We start from the raw sequence: 17742 nt of genomic DNA, 5'->3' as shown, positions 1-17742 counted from the left end.
AAAATGTTTGGCATCTACACTGTTTTACAGATCAGGTGTAAAAGGAACTTGCTTTGCTATATTTGTAATATGCAGCCTGATAGAATAAAATACAAATATGCTTTTGGGTCGTCAGTGTTTTATTCCTTTCTTCAGTCTGTAATAAACTTCTCTAGAGTAATAAACAGAAATAGAAAAAAGAACTCCGGGTGTGTGGCCGCGGTGGGGTGTGATGCCAATAAAACACCTATGACTTGCAATAAAAGCAGGTAGGGGGGTACTGAAGGACACCGGGGTTGTACGTGTCCCCAGCGCTCTGTAGCAGCCGGGCTGTGTGAGACATTTTAAATATTTAATGTGTTCAGCCAAGTATTAACCCGCCGATAAACACAGAATCAACAGAGCCCATGCGCTGTCTGATCAGGAGGTAAGAGAGGGCCTGAGATTTTATAAAAATAATATTATAATATAACATTCAAATTTTTTTTTTAAATCAACATTTACAAGTACAAATCTAAGCAAATCAATCCTTCATACCTGCTTATTTAATTTGTGTTGGAATGTAAAGGGTTAAATTAAAGACGCCTCACTGTTGCCCTCTGCTGTTCTTAGAAAGAACGTCGTGCTCTGATTGGTGGTCTAGCTATGGGGTCGATTTCGAATGACAGTAAAACTGACCAATTATATCATCCCTATAAATAAACGAGCTTTGTCATCTCTAACTTTATGGCGAGTTCCACCCGCTGTGCCAGCTGCAATAATATCTGTCTGTAGAACCACATGGGATATAAATTTGGACTTGTTTTGAAGAACACATTTATTTCTGCAGTTTCTCCAGATTTATCGTTGTCAATCTGTCCTCCACCGCTGGTGGATTCCTGACTGCATTCTAGGAGGGTAAAAATTCTGCTCACGCCTCTTCCATCCTTAGTGGACCCCTTTTTTTTCACCCGTGCAGTCTATCTGCTAATCAGGGTCCTTGCACAATGTTTGAAGACCCCACCCTCATAGTCCAGTCATCCCGCCCTAGCAGACACGGTAGTGCCAGGTACTGGCAATTATGCCCGCTAGATGGCGCCCAGCCGACTGGTGGCAATGCAGAGTTTTAAACCGAGGAGTTCAGAATCTCGACACTGGTGTGCTAGTGGAATATCCCGCTGCACCACCTGGGCACCAAATATTGAACTCTTGACCTGCACTGAGAGCGCACTGACAAGCGCACCTCACAGACGCCCGGCTGGCTGATAGCACCACTGAACTTCGAACCCTGGATCCCCAGATCTTTACCAAAATTGATCAAAGTCCTTCTGTTTACTTTGTTTCATCAGTCGCATTGTCGGCTCATTATGTGTCTGGTGCCACCCAACAACGGGCATAGGGAAGAAACACACTGGGCATGGATCTAGTCCATCACAGGTCAACACACTCACACAGTTAACAGTTCTTGATTTACCTACAGGTGGCACGGTGGCTATGTGGGAAGCACTGTCACCTCACAGCAAGAAGGTTCGATTCCCAAGTGGGGCGATCCAGGTCCTTTCTGTTTGGAGTTCGCATGTTCTTCTTGTGTCTGTGTGGGTTTCCTCCGGGTGCTCCAGTTTCCTTCACAGTCCAAAGACGTGCAATCAGGTTAACTGGAGATACTAACATTCCTCCTAGGTATGTGTGTGTGTGCATCCTGTGATGGACTGGCGACCTGTCCGGGGTGTCTCCTACCTTTCGCCCAGTGAAACGTGCCCACTGTGACCCTGACCAGGATAAAGTGATGGTAAAGCAGACAATGAATGGATGATTTACCTACAAGTGAAAAGCAGGAAGTTACAAACCTGTGGGGCATCCACTTTGCCATCTTTGGTGCCACCATAATGCCCTCAGTCAAACACTGGAAGGTAATATTCTGTGCTCCCTTAAGGTGTGTGTGTGTGTGTGTGTGTGTGTGTGTGTGTGTGTGTGTGTTGGCATGAGCTGGTATTGAATATAAGGTGAATGATGCAAAGTGATGACAGTACTGTGCACATTTACTGAGCACACGCCGTGTACAGGTAGGTGTACGTGACGCCATCTCTGCCTTCTCACACATATAACACACACACACACACACACACACACACACACCTAACACACACACCTAACACACACACCTAACACACACACATGCGGTAACATTTCTGCACACTCATGACTACATGGCTTTCCATGCCTCCTAATTACCGGATCATCCCACGTCAACACACCTCGCGTTGATTTCATACCTAAAACACGATGTTGTCCGAGACCGAACCCTGTACACAAAATCAGGTTCCAAAAAAAGTCAGGACAGGGGCGTGTTCCCCCCGTGTTCCTCCAGCGTTCCAATTCATGAGACTTTTCAATGTGTGTGGAACTGAGGACACTAATGGTTGCAGGTTTGCGAGTGGAATTTATCTCGGTTCTGCTCACCGTCGTCTGATTCTCCTCTTCATGATGCGCCTGACATTATTAACATTATTAACAGGAGACAGATCAGGGCTGCAGGCAGGCCAGTTAAGCACCCTGTACATACTTACATATGTAAGTCACTGATGCTCCCCCGTCACATGACAGATTCCCATTTGAACCGTTTGCTTCTAAGAGCCTCTTTGGCGTGGAGAACTCGACACCCTCTTTTCCCGTAAACAAGCTGAAACATTGACCCGTCTGACCACAGAACACATTTGCACCGTCTTTCGGTCCATCTGAGATGAGCTCGGACCCGGGGAACTGATGCACGGCTTCCTGTTTGCATAATAGAAAACAAAAATAGAAACACTTTTTTTTTTGTTTTTCAGTGCATATCAGAGCAAACTCCAAACCATGGGGTCAAATGAATCATCTGCAGACCTCAGAAACAGGATTGTGTCGAGGCACAGATCTGGAGAAGGGTTCAGTGTCCTCCATCATTCAGAAATGGAAGAAGTTTGGAACCACCAGGACTCTACCAGACCTGAGCGATCAGGGAAGACGTGCCTTGGCAGGAGAGGTGAGCAGGAACCTAAAGGTCACTCTGACAGAGCTCCAGAGTATCCTTGTGGAGAACCTATCAGAAGATCAACCATCCAGGCAGCAACTCCACAGATCACACCTTTATGGTAGAGTGACCAGGCGGAAGCCTCAGTAAAAGGCACGACAGCCCGTCTGAAGGACTATCAAACCATGAGAAACAAGCGTCACGTCTGGAGGAAACCAGGCACCGCTCATCACTTGGCTAATACCATCCCTACAGTGAAGCATGGTGGTGGCAGCATCATGATGTGGGGATGTTTTTCAGCAGCTGGACCGGAGCGACTAGTTCTGATGGAGGGAAAGATGAATGCAGCTCAGTACACCAAGCTCCAGAGCGCTCTGGACCTCAGACTGGCGTGAAGGTTCATCTTCCAACACACAGCCAAGAGAACAAAGGCGTGGCTTCGGCCCAGCCAGAGCTCAGACCTGAATCCAATTCAACATCTGAGGAAGGAGCTGAAAATGGCTGCGTACTGACACTCCTCATCCAACCTGACGGAGCGTGCCAAGCTCAGAGCTTCTTTCTCAAGATGCCTTGAAGCTGTAACTGCTTCCAAAGGTGCATCAACCAGGTATCAGGCTCAGGGAAACCCAACCAGTAAGGACCCGGACCGTTCCACCTGGGAATCGAACCTTTCTGTGAGGCGACAGTGCTACCCACCGATGGCGTGTGTGTGTTAGTTTGTGGAGAGGTTTTGTTTCCAGTAGTAAACACTCACACACACACACACTAATCAAATTTTTCCTGAATGAACGGATTAGCCGATCTTTGTTTGATCATGACAAAAAGACTCAGGCAAGGTTGCAGTAATTACACTAATTAACAGATAATGAGATGCACAGAGCAGCTCTAATTATTTCTCTGTTTCAAGCAAATGTCATTAACGTGGTGCTTCACTCGCTAAACCACTTCCAGGTCTAAACGGAGACGGGAACTCTTACCTACAAAGTAGTCCTGATCTTCAGCGCTCTCTGCTCTGTGTTGATAATTGGGTTCCAGTGTGGAGATCAGTGTGTGACTCTCCATGCGCGAGACCGAACTATAGGACAATAAGAAGAGTTAAGTCAAACATATACAGCAGTACCTTGAAACTGGACGTCAGTTGGTTCACTTTTAAAGACGTTGAGTTTCGAGGTATTTTTCCCCATAAGGATGTTTGGGGAACCTGTTAATGCGTCCATGGTCCCGTGGAGCTGCAGATATTTTAGTCTCATGTCAAATAATGAGGTTGTTTTTGACACTTAAACACTGAAAATAACACAAATATAATATAAACACACTGAAATACAATTACTAACAGTTACACATCAATAACAATACAATAAAAGCTGCACTTTAGTTTTACTTCTTTATTGTTTCCTGACGCTTCTTAATGGTGGAGATGCTCGATGTTGGAATACCGTATTATACCGTTTAGCACCGGCGCATTCACATGAGAACCTGTTATTTCCTATGAAGTGTGACATGAACAAAACTTAGCGTGACTTACTGTAGTAAAACAGCGAGTGAGGAATGTGATTAGTGGAGGAACTTATGAGCAGTAATAATGAAGAGAAGTTTAGTGCTCCTGTCTCCTTCTTTTACTACATTAAACCACGTTAAGCTTTATTTTCAACCAGAAGCGTTTTAGACTCTGGGAGAAGCTGATTCTGATTCTCACCATTTCTCAGAAGCTGGAGCTGTAACACAAGTTTAAAAGTGAAACAGGGAGGAAAATCCAGATAAACACAGATACATGTGGAGCTGTAACCCTGGATCTGACGCTTATTCCACACTGATGCAGATTCAGATCAGATTCACACGCTGATCAGGTTTTACTGAACAAAGCTTAAGGAGTTTAAGGTACAAATTTCTCCACAAAGGGCGTCGAGTTTCAAAGATTTTAAGTTTAGGGGACGTTGAGTTACAAGGTACCGCTGTATAAGGCTGTTGATTAAGGAGAGACGACAAGGAAAATAGTGAATCTGTAAATGATGGGATAAAGAAGAAGGTAGGAGCAAAGGCAAGCGAAGGAAGTGAGAATTCGAGTGGTTCGGTGGGTAGCACTGTCGCCTCACAGCAAGAAGGTCCTGGGTTCGATCCCCGGGTACAGCGGTCCGAGTAGTTTCTGTGCTCTGTGTGGGTTTCCTCCAACAGTCCAAAGATGTGCAAGTGAGGTAAACTGGAGATACTAAATTGTCCATGACTGTGTTTGAGATTAAACTTGAACTGATCCTGAACTGTCCTGTCAGTTGAGTGTCCATCCCAATTTTTTTATTCACTAGTTTTTGGAGTCGGTTTGTGTTGAAGTTTAGTATAAAGATCCATCAGACTATAGGACCTTTTAGTGTTTGGTTAATGTGTGGATGGAACACCAGGCACCAGGAAGTGGGAGGGATTGCTGTGGCAACAGTACAGGAAGGAACTGTCGTCACTGTGGTGATCCAGAGTTCCTTATCACATTTGTCATGGCATCACGGTGACATATTTCTACCATGACACACCCTCCAGTCCTGTCCTCATACACAAACAAATATACTCACCATCCCTCATACAGCTTTATAATAAATCTTAAATTGTAAATCTTTAAAATTGCCCTGTTTTACCAAGGGGTAGTTGTTGAAAATGCACCCAAACATTTCTGCAACTTTATTCAAAATTATAATGATTTTTATTGTCTGATAAAGGTTTAAAGCTCTAACGGTTTAAAGTTGTTATGATACTGTGACAGCAAGGAGGATTGGGGTAAGACATTTCAGTCCTCAGGTGGAACAGAGGTAAAACACGCTAGCACACCAGAGCTGACGTCTTGAACTTGTGAGTTTGAATCTCAGTTCTGCTACCTGGACAACGTTTGGCTAGTCCAGTTATGGTACTGGACTGGTAATCAAAAGGTCGCTGGTTCAAGCCCCACCACTGCCAGGTTGCCGCTGTTGGGCCCTTGAGCAAGGCCCTTAAGCCTTAATTGCTTAGACTGTATACTGTCACAGTCACAGTACTATATGTCATCAGTGTCACGACATGGTGGTGGTGTGTTAGTGTGTGTTGACACAGCAGCGCTGATGGAGTTTTTAAACACCTCACTGTCACTGCTGGACTAAGAATCGTCCACCAACCAAAAATATCCAGCCAACAGCGCCCCGTGGGCAGCGTCCTGTGACCACTGATGAAGGTCTAGAAGATGACCGACTCAAACAGCAGCAATAGATGAGCGATCGTCTCTGACTTTACATCTACAGTACAAGGTGGACCAACTAGGTAGGAGTGTCTAATAGAGTGGACAGTGAGTGGACACGGTATTTAAAAACTCCAGCAGCGCTGCTGTGTCTGATCCACTCATACCAGCACAACACACACTAACACACCACCACCATGTCAGTGTCACTGCAGTGCTGAGAATGATCCACCACCTAAATAATACCTGCTCTGTGGGGGTCCTGACCATTGAAGAACAGGGTGAAAGGGGGTAACAAAGTATGCAGAGAAACAGATAGACTACAGTCAGTAATTGTAGAACTGCAAAGTGCTTCTATATGGTAAGTGGAGCTGATAAAATGTAGAAACAAGGAGGTGGTTTTAATGTTATGGAGGAATATATGAGCCTGGATAAAACAGCAGAGCTGCTGTGTCCCAGATTCCAGAAGCATAAAAACAAAAGGACGTTTCACCACTCCTCAACACTCCACATGACTCAGCACAACCCGGCAAATCTGACAAACAATAATCAAGTGCTTAGCGAGCGCGGAGCTGAAGCCTGGGTCGGTCTGCTGCCCCGTGCTCAGACAGGCTGGGGTTTGTTTCGACATCATAACACTGCACCATGATGTCATGGCTATAATTACCTGATCATTTCCACAGAGCCATTAGTGGTCAGACTGAGTGTGTCTCAGGTGCATGTGCAGAAGAATTTAGGACCAGGTTGCACCCTGTGGGTGAGGATTGTGTCAGTTAGTAATGTGGGTCTGTGTGAAACCCTAGCTCTCTCTCTACACAGACACATTTCCCATCATCCTACACTCCCGAGAAGAGGGCGTGTCTAAATACTTATCTCCCTTAAAATGCTGCTACTGAGGCGCCTTAATTCTGAGTGATGATCTGACTGAATAACGAGGGAGCATCTACATTTTCCTTAAAGCCAGTTGTTTTGGCTGTATGCTTCAGGTCACTGCCTTGTTAAAAGGTGAGATCTTGACTTAGTCTGCTGCCGAGAAGCTTCACATGGCATGATGCTACCACCACCACGTTTCACTGTAGGGATAATATTATCCAGGTCTCATGTAGTGCCTCTTTTTCACCAGACATAGTCAAGGCAAGGCAAATGTATAGACATTGTCTTGAAGCATCCTTACAGAATTCAGGACCGACAGACCTAAACTCCCTGTCGAACAGCTGAGGGCGACAGAGGCAGGAAAAACTCAGCAGAAACCTCCATCCTCCTTGAGTGAAAGTACCATAGTACTTGATGTTCACCTTTTAGGACCAGAGAATCTTTGGAGAGTCTTTGGAGAGTAAGGGCCTGTTTGTACAGTTCTGTGGAGATGGTAGCTGTCCGAAAGATTCCCCTGGAACCACTTACCTCCCTTATGGAACCAGATGTGTGTTTTCCCAAATTATGTCCAGACAATTCAGATTGTGGGCTCTAGCTGAGTTCTACATTTCACTTTTAAACTTCAGCTTCTCCCAGAGTCTAAAACGCTTCTGGTTGAAAATAAAGCTTAACGTGGTTTAATGTAGTAAAAGAAGGAGACAGGAGCACTAAACTTCTCTTCATTATTACTGCTCATAAGTTCCTCCACTAATCACATTCCTCACTCGCTGTTTTACTACAATAAGTCACGCTAAGTTTTGTTCACGTCACACTTTAGCGGCGCAAAAGCGGTTTTGTCACTTCTTATGTGAATGAGCCGGTGCTGAACGGTATAATACGGTATTCCGACATCGAGCATCTCCACCATTAAGAAGCGTCAGGAAACAATAAAGAAGTAAAACTAAAGTGCAGCTTTTATTGTATTTTTATTGATGTTTAACTGTTTGTAATTGTATTTCAGTGTGTTTATATATTATATTTATATTTCAGTGTTATTTTCAGTGTTTAAGTGTCAAAAACAACCTCATTATTTTACATGAGACTAAAATATCTGCAGCTCCACGGGACCATGGACGCATTAACAGGTTTCACAAACATCCTTATGGGGGGAAAAATACCTCGAAACTCAACGTCTTTAAAACTCAACACCACTCCCAGAACCGACTGGTTACAGTCACTTATTGCTCATCCTCAGACACGCTCTTACATTTCTACTGTCGGGAGACAAGCTTCCTTGTACGTCATTATCCCGAGATTCACCCCCTCCATTTATAGCTCTCTCATCATTACCCACAGACATGCTAACTCCTCCTCATCGTTCACAGATGTGCTCTCTTCTCCCCGTCATTTACAGGCTCTCTTCCTCCTCATTATCATCCACACATTTTCCCAGACGTTTCCCGACCTTCTGCTCCGAATTCTCCTTGTACACTTGCGACCTTGCCCTGTTCCTCATACCCACTTTTTCTCACCACCCTGATTAGCGTCCTCCTTTCCATCTCCAAATCCTCAACTTCTCAACCCTTACCTGGTTCTTTATTTGTTTCCCCCGAAACACTTCTCCATCATCTCTCTACACTTGTTATGGATGGATGGATGGACGGACAGACAGACAGATAGATAGACAGACAGACAAGCAGACACACACATAGATAGACAGACAGACAGACAGACAGACAGATAAACAGACAGATGATAGATAGATAGACAGAGACACACAGACAGACAGACAGATGGAAGATAGATAGACAGACAGACAGACAGATAGACAGACAGATGGACAGACAGACAGACAGATAGACAGGCACACAGATAGATAGATAGATAGATAGATAGATAGATAGATAGATAGATAGATAGATAGATAGATAGATAGATAGATAGATAGATAGATAGACAGACAGACAGACAGACAGACAGACAGACAGATATCATCGCTCTACACTTATTTAGTCTGTCTGAAAACCTAGTGAGCTGCCTTGCTGCCTACTACCTCCCTGGGCAGCTGCCTCAGTAGAGAGGATTCTACCCTAGGGTAACCACTGAGCTACCATAGGACAGCGGTAGCTCAATTGTTAATGTACTGGACTAGTACCTTAATCAGAAGGTTGCTGGTTCAAGCAGGTTCATGCCTTGCCCATTTAACCTTAAACTGCTTCAACTGAATTCAGTCATAATTGTAGGGCAGTTGTAGCCTAGTGGTTAAGGCACTGGTCCAGTAATCAAAAGGTTGCCAGTTCAAGCCCCACCACTGCTAGGTTGCTACTGTTGGGCCCTTGAGCAAGGCCCTTAACCCTCAGTTGCTTAGATTGTATACTGTCACAACTGAAAGTCGCTTTGGATAAGACCTGGAGCTCATAAAGTAGATTATTTGGACGCTTTCCAGTGTGCCTGGGGTACAAGTCTAGTAATATTAGTACATTAAAACTCATGTAGTGGGTGGCAGTGTGACTTATCTGTCTGTGTAAAATCACTATTATAAAACACTAATACAATATTATTGTTCAGCTAGAATTACCTCTAAGCCATTAAAACAGGTACACAGTGTGGTATGCGGCTCATGTGAGCTAATGCTACTACCGAACTCTTACTGCAGATAAAGGAGCATTTAGTGCCATCTTATGGACATGACACAAACTAAACACCTTCAGAAGCTCACAGGAAGGAATAAATTACATCTCTTAAGAGTCTGTGATGGAGTAAATAAAACCCGGCCATCATTTTCACTGAAAGTGAAGCTAATAGCAGACAGACCAGCTTAGCTTGGTGATGGCAGCTGCCTTCAACAAACTGACATAAACCGAGGCTTTTTACAGTCAGCAGGAGAGCCGTTATAAACCACAGGCTTCTGCTAACTTACAATGACTTACAGCAGTAAAACTTATAGATTTTTTTTTGTTTTGCCTTTTTTCTCGCAGTGTAATTTACACATTTTCTGTTTTTACTGACTTGTTTTTATTTTACTATTTTACTGTCCTCCAGTGGAAACACTCACCAAATCACTGTCTGGTTTCCTCTTAACTCACACCTTTAGTTTCTCCTCATGGGTAGATAGATAGATAGATAGATAGATGGATGGATGGATGGATGGATGGATGGATGGATAGGTAGGTTGATAAATAGATGGATGGATGGATGGGTGGATGGGTGGGTGGGTTGGGTGGATGGATGGGTGGGTGGATGGGTGGGTGGGTAGGTGGGTGGGTGGGTGGATGGATTAGATGAATGGATGGATGGATGGATAAATAGATGGATGGATGGATGGATGGATAGGTAGATAAATGGATGGATGGATGGGTGGGTGGGTGGATGGATGGATGGATGGATGGGTGGGTGGGTGGCTAGATTGATGGATAGATAGATAGATAGATAGATAGATAGATAGATAGATAGATAGATAGATAGATAGATAGATAGATAGATAGATTGGGGAAGGACAATCTTGTGATTACGCCCTATAAACACTTAAGTCTCTAGAGTTTGACAGATGCAGCGATGCATCTAGTGGCACTAAAAACTGCTTCTGGATGCACCAACAATTCCTGGCAAATTAGAGACCGTGGTTTGGCTCATACAGTGGAGTGGTGAAGTGAGTTTATTACAAACATCTGCAAAATTACAGAAACTCTATAGTGAAAAAATGTTGTAATAATAATAATAATAATAATAATAATAATAACACAAAATCTAACTCCGTGCACAGTCTAAAGTGTAATAAATAAACTAGTATTTTATTAAATAATATAGTAATTTTTGCACTTACATAAAAAGTTAGACATGCCAAGTTATAAACCTGTAGGGTTAGTGGATTTTTTTTAATCATAAGCATCACCTGTATCATAATTGGGTATAAAAGGGGATCAGTCTCTGCAAGCAAAAATGGGTCATGGCTTCAAAAAGAACATTTATCATTGTAAAGATTTATTTTGCCATCTACAATACATTATATTGTGAAAAGATTCAGAGAGCTTTGAAAGATCTCAGTCCGAGGAGGTCATGCTACTGTACTGTACATTATTATTATTGTTATTTTTATTGTTATTATTATTATTATTATTATTATTATTTGCAACCTTGAGTTCATTGAATTGATTGACAGTTTTTTCCATAAAATTTGACAGAAAGTGAAGACCCATCATTGCTTGCAAATTCCTTCCTTCCTTCTTTTTTTGAGTGTGTTGCAGGAATCAAATTCAAAATTTATTTTCAAGATACAAATAATAATCTGTCGTTTCTTTGTAAGTTTGTCTGTTAAATAAAGGTTTGAGAAAATAAACAAATGAATGACTACGGTTTTACTGCATTTTACAAAATGTTTTAATTATTCTGGAACTGGGGGTTTGTAATTAATTAATGGATCTAGTTCGACACTGGGTGTAATTATGCACAGGGTTTAGTTTAGCAGTGGGTCTTATTTTAGTTGGATTTAATGTAATTACAGGGTTTAATGTCACATTGCTTAATTTAATAGTCCAATACTGCGTATCATTTAGTACTTAATACTGTTCAAATCTTACAATAAATGTAGTTAAAATAATATATAAATATATCTATATGTATATATATCCACTAGGTGGAGCCACATTGTTAAATTTGCAAAAATGACTGAAACTCTTACAGGCATGACAAATGCATAACAAAATAAACTTGTAAATGACTTTAAACTAATTTTAAATTAATTTTATAAAAGCTGAAATCTTTAAACTGAAGCAAACTGAGAATTTATTATATACAGTATTGGTTCCCAAATATATTGGCATCCCTGCACTTCTCCAAATGACCTCAGATGCAGAACCAGATTTCTGACACTATGTATAGGTGATGTGTATTTTTATTTGAAGGTAAATGGTACAAGGGTGAATGAAGCTTTACCAAAAAGCTCTAATTGGGTCTCATCTGTTCAGAGGATGTTCTGCCAGAAAGATTTTCCTCTTTGATATTTTAATTCTTGTATTCATACCTATTTGTATATATTGGTTCTAACCTAGCTCTTTGTAGTTCCACAATTACTGACTGTAGTCCATTCTACAATTACTGAGAATAGTCCACCAACCAAAAATATCCAGCCGACAGCGCCCCGTGGGCAGCGTCCTGTGACCACTGATGAAGGTCTAGAAGATGAGCGACTCAAACAGCAGCAATAGATGAGCGATCGTCTCTGACTTTACATCTACAAGGTGGCCTAACTAAGTAGGAGTATCTAGTAGAGTGGACAGTGCGTGGACACGGTATTTAAAAACTCCAGCAGTGCTGCTGTGTTTGATCCACTCATACCAGCACAACACACACTAACACACCACCACCATGTCAGTGTGACTGCAGTGCTGAGAATCATCCACCACCTAAATAATACCTGCTCTGTGGGGGTCCTGTGGGGGTCCTGACCATTGACGGGGGTAACAAAGCATGTAGAGAAACAGATGCACTACAGTCAGTAATTGTAGAACTACAAAGTGCTTCTATATGGTAAGTGGAGCTGATAAAATGGACAGTGAGTGTAGAAACGAGGAGGCGGTTTTAATGTTATGGCTGATCGGTGTATATAACAATATATATTATTGGTCATATTGTTCATACATATACCCATAACCAATATATTGTATATATTTATAACTATAACGATAATTTTATATCTATATTTATACTTACATATCTGTATACAGTATATTGATTATAAGAATAGAGGTAGGCTCTAATTAACTCCAGAATGTATGTCTGTTGATCAGAAGCAGGTCCTCCTTGGTCTCCTGTCTCCTGCGTCCTTTTCATTCACCTGATGACGGACTGTGTGAGCTGACACTGTAGTAGCGTGTGTCTGTTTGACTTTTTTACCCCTTAGGCCCCTTGTGTTTGCAAAAAAGGTTCTGGGACCCCCTTGACACCAATTATGATATTATTCTTACATCGTGATCTGCATCAAAAACTGAATCGGAATCTTTCATAGTCGCTGCTCACTGACCTTTGCACTTCTGTGGGAGCAAATCAAATATGTGTGAGTTCTCCAAGACCCAAAGTAGTCTATAGGTAGTTTAAAACAGAGTTATGACATCACAAGTGGTTGAGAAGCACTGGTGTAGATTATATACCCTCGTCGTCCTTGTTTTATTTCCATCACTGTGTTTAGGAATGCAGTGTGTGTGTCATTAATCTCATTTGTTCGGTCTATCAGCATCATTAACATTCATTTGCGAGCTCATTAACCGGACCTGCATGGCTGCATGCGTGTTCGTTTTTGCGCACGTGCATGCAAATCCATTTAGCCATTGTGTTACCAGCAGTCCATAAAAAACAGTCCTGTGAGGCTTGTTGAGGATCAAACTCATAAAAGCCGGATCTTTCTGTCCTGTATGGCTCAGTATCACTGCTGCGTGAGGTTTAATTCATGAACTCCTAAACCAAAACGATACACCCCTACAACCCAATGCTGCCACCACCGTACTTCACTCTGTGGTGGAGCATCCAGACTGATCCTGACTGGTATTTTTCCAGAACATTGATACAGACCTATTTATGATGGTGCTTTATTAAATACACGGTAACATTAAAACCACTCACTGTCCATTTTATCAGCTCCACTTACCATATAGAAGCACTTTGTAGTTCTACAATTACTGACTGTAGTCCATCTGTATCTCTGCATGCTTTGTTAGCCACCTTTCACCCTCTTCTTCAATGGTCAGGACCCCCACAGAGCAGGTATTATTAAGGTGGTGGATCGTTCTCAGCACTGCAGTGACACTGACTGGTATTTTATGAGGTTTTAAATACCGTGTCCACTCACTGTCCACTCTATTAGACACTCCTACCTAGTCGGTCCACCTTGTAGATGTAAAGTCAGAGGCGATCGCTCATCTATTGCTGCTGTTTGAGTCGGTCATCTTCTAGACCTTCATCAGTGGTCACAGGACACTGCCCACGGGGCACTGTTGGCTGGATATTTTTGGTTGGTGGACTATTCTCAGTCCAGCAGTGACAGTAAGGTGTTTAAAAACTCCAGCAGTGCTGCTGTGTCTGATCCACTCATACCAGCACAACACACACTAACACACCACCACCATGTCAGTGTCACTGCAGTGCTGAGAATGATCCACCACCTAAATAATACCTGCTCTGTGGGGGTCCTGTGGGGGTCCTAACAAAGCATGTAGAGAAACAGATGGACTACAGTCAGTAATTGTAGAACTACAAAGTGCTTCTATATGGTATTTTAAGATCACATGACACTTTTTAAATTGCACGGCTGGACGGTTTAATTAATTATGTGACGTCTGATGGCGAATTGCTGCATCATAACTAATTAGGGCTGTTATAGCAGTGAGGGAAAAATAATTAAATTAATGATGTCCTGATTTTTATTGGATTGTTTGCCACTTTGTTTCAGCACTGCTGACTTACATTCATTATCATTTGTGGCTATAACAGCGTCCACTCCTCTGAGAGGCCTATCCACAAGATTTGGATTGTGTCTTTTATGATTTGCCTATCAAAAAGAGCATCTGTAAGGTCAGGAGCTGACTGGGACAAGAAGATCAGCGGTGTTTAGTGGTGTTTAGTGGTGTTGACGTCGGGGCTTTATGCAGGCCGGTGGATTTCTTTTACACCAGGCTTACACCGATCAAGCATAACATTATGACCTCCTTCCTAATATTGTGTTGGTCCCCCTTTTGCTGCCAAAACAGCCCTGACCCGTCGAGGCCTGGACTCCACTAGACCCCTGAAGGTGTGCTGTGTTATCTGGCACCAAGATGTCAGCAGCAGATCCTTTGGGGCCTCCATGGATCTGACTTGACCCCCACATGCATCAGTGAACCTTGGCCGCCCATGACCCTGTCGCTGGTTTACCACTGTTCCATCCTTGGAGCAATTTTGATAGGTACTGACCACTGCAGACCGGGACACACCCCACAAGAGCTGCAGTTTTGGAGATGCTCTGACCCAGTCGTCTAGCCGTCACAATTTGGCCCTCAGATCGTCACGCTCGCCCATTTTTCCTGTTTCTAACTTCAACCCTGAGGATAAAATGTTCACTTGCTGCCTAATACAAACACTAACACTTAGATGCGCCCAAAAGCTGATTGTGATTAAATAAAATGATGCATATTTTAAGATCTCTTCACAGGTGTATGATTGGAACTCTGTTGGACCCCTGAGCTTTGACGCAGAACTAGCTTTCTGACACCGGGCTCTACATTGCACTGTGTATATTTATTTGAAGGTAAATGGTACAATGATGAATGAAGCTTTACCAAAAAGCTCTAATTTGGTCTCTTCTGTCCAGAGGATGTTTTCCCAGAGGGTTTTTAGTTTCCTCAGGTAGGCTCTTGGTCAGCAGCAGGGTCCTCCTGGGTCTCCCGTCTGCGTCCAGATTCATCCAAAAGCCGATTGTGATTAAATGGAATGATGCATGTCATTGTGTTTACGAAATGAAAACACCTCCGGCTGCTCTACTCCTCAGCTTGTTGACTTTAGTTGCAGTGGCTCGATGTTAAGTCCTGCTCCGGCTTGTAAAGAGGGATGAGTGACCTTTGAACTCATCCCTTCTCTGAGCGTGCTTTGCCGCAGGGCAAAGTCACCTGAGCCACCGCGCAGGTCCGGCCTGTTACCGTGGAGGCGCTGAATAATTGAAAGGGCGCGGCACGGCGGCTGTAGGTGTAGGTGTGTCCTGACAGTGTGCATGCATGTGTGTCGAGTCGAAGAGAGCACGGCGTAGAGAGAGAGCAAGACGGCGTGAGGTTAATCGGGTGCTTGATTTTTGCTGGATCTGGGTGCAACACCTGCCAAAAAATGGAAGGAGGCGTCGATGAAGAGGACGAAACGTTTACCAACATCTCACTGGCTGATGAATCAGGTAGGAGCTTCTATACCACACAGACATGATCAGCTGATCTACATCCTGTGCGGTACGTAGTCACAGTAAGAAGGAAATCACATTAAAAGCCAACAAACAATCACATTAGGTGAACATGTGGGTCACTTACAGTCGTAGGGGGAAAATATTGACACGGCTGTGCATCTTCCAGAAAATGTTTGCAGTTCCTAATGCTTTGGTATTGACGTGTTTATTTCTTTTGTTTGCATTGGAAGTCAAATCTGATCCTATCCTACACAGAACCCCAGAAATGAACTAAAAATGATACTATCAACATTTGGTATCAATTTATAATCTCTTCTTGTCACCATGAATGACTTCCTTACACCTCTTTACTGGAATTTCGAACCACTCTTCATTTGCCAAATGCTCCAGGTCTCACAGATTTTAAAGGTGCCTTCTGAGAAAACTGAGTTTTCTCCAAGGCATCCAGTGCAAGTAGCAGCAAAGCAACCCCAAAACATCATTGAACCTCCACCATGTTGCACCATAGGGACCTTGTTCTTTTCTTTAAAGGCATCATTTCAGTTTCTGTAAATTGTACAATGACGTGCTTTACCGAAAAGTTCTACTTTTGTCTCATCTGTACACAACAAGTCCTTTACGTATTGCCCCATTTAATTCAGATGACATTTCCAGGGTCAGATTCAGTGCCATGGGCTGGGACACGAGAACATTACGTTCTTTGGAGATGGACTTGAGGTTGTCCATGCTTTTGCACAGTTGCACTTCTTTCATTTCTCCACACACTAAAAGCCTTTACTTCATTTATACAGACTGCAAGTGTGATTTTTATATTTTTAGGATCTGATACTTCTCACGGGTGAGTTTAAGCTTTGATTTTGTCCAATCTGTTGTGCTAATAATGCCACAGTGATGAGTTCGTTCCCCGTATGGAAATGTAGGCATAGTTAGTGGTTAAGGCACTGGACTGGTAATCAAAAGGTTACTGGGTGAATCACTACAACCACCACGCCAATGTTGGGTAACTGAGCAAGTCCCTTAATCCCCAATTGCTTGAACTGTAATCACTGCTAAAAGTCATAATTGTAAATATTTTAAATAGCAATTTCTTTTATTTTCCTGCATTCGTCTTAGATTCCACCTTTAAATTTTGTATTTTGTGGGCACTTGGGTGGCACAGCAGTAAAACTAGTCCACCAGAGCCGACATCTTTAACTTGTTAGTTTAAAAGTCAGTTCTGCTACCGACAGACCGGATGCCTACACAGACAATGAACGGCTTGGTCGAGGGTGGGAATGTCGGAGGAGTCCTCATAAATGCTGCTATTACAACCTCTGCACAGAGACAGGGGATATTGGAGATCGGTGCGTGACTGTCTGTGCACGATATGGATCTCCAAATGAACCTGCTTGGTGCAGGTGAAAAGAAGTGATCATGTGTTAGTTACAACTAGGGTTGCCAACTTTCAGAACTGGAAATAAGGAACACCATGGGCTGGCGGGTTGGCGTAAGGCATAGGGTGGGGGGTGGGATGGCGGGTGTTTACCTGAGCGAGAGCGGGGGGTAGGCGGTTAGGGTTGCACCTATAAAAAATATAACGGGTCTTACACCGTCATAGGAACATTATCAAAATGTTTTATTTAGGCTGTTTAACATTTATTATTTTCATTCTTTATAATAATAAATCAGAACCATAATTTAGGTAAAACAACATAAAGAACATCATGTAAAACATTTTCTCAATAGTGCAAACAACATTTTTACATAATCCATCTTCACACTTGAAGTTCTGGACTGCGATGCTTAGGGGGGCAGTGAGAAAATCTGGGAGGGGAGGGGACG

The sequence above is a fragment of the Trichomycterus rosablanca genome, chromosome 5, assembly GCF_030014385.1.
Source record: "Trichomycterus rosablanca isolate fTriRos1 chromosome 5, fTriRos1.hap1, whole genome shotgun sequence".
Lineage (NCBI taxonomy): Eukaryota > Metazoa > Chordata > Actinopteri > Siluriformes > Trichomycteridae > Trichomycterus > Trichomycterus rosablanca.
Note: the sequence above shows the minus strand (reverse complement) of the source record.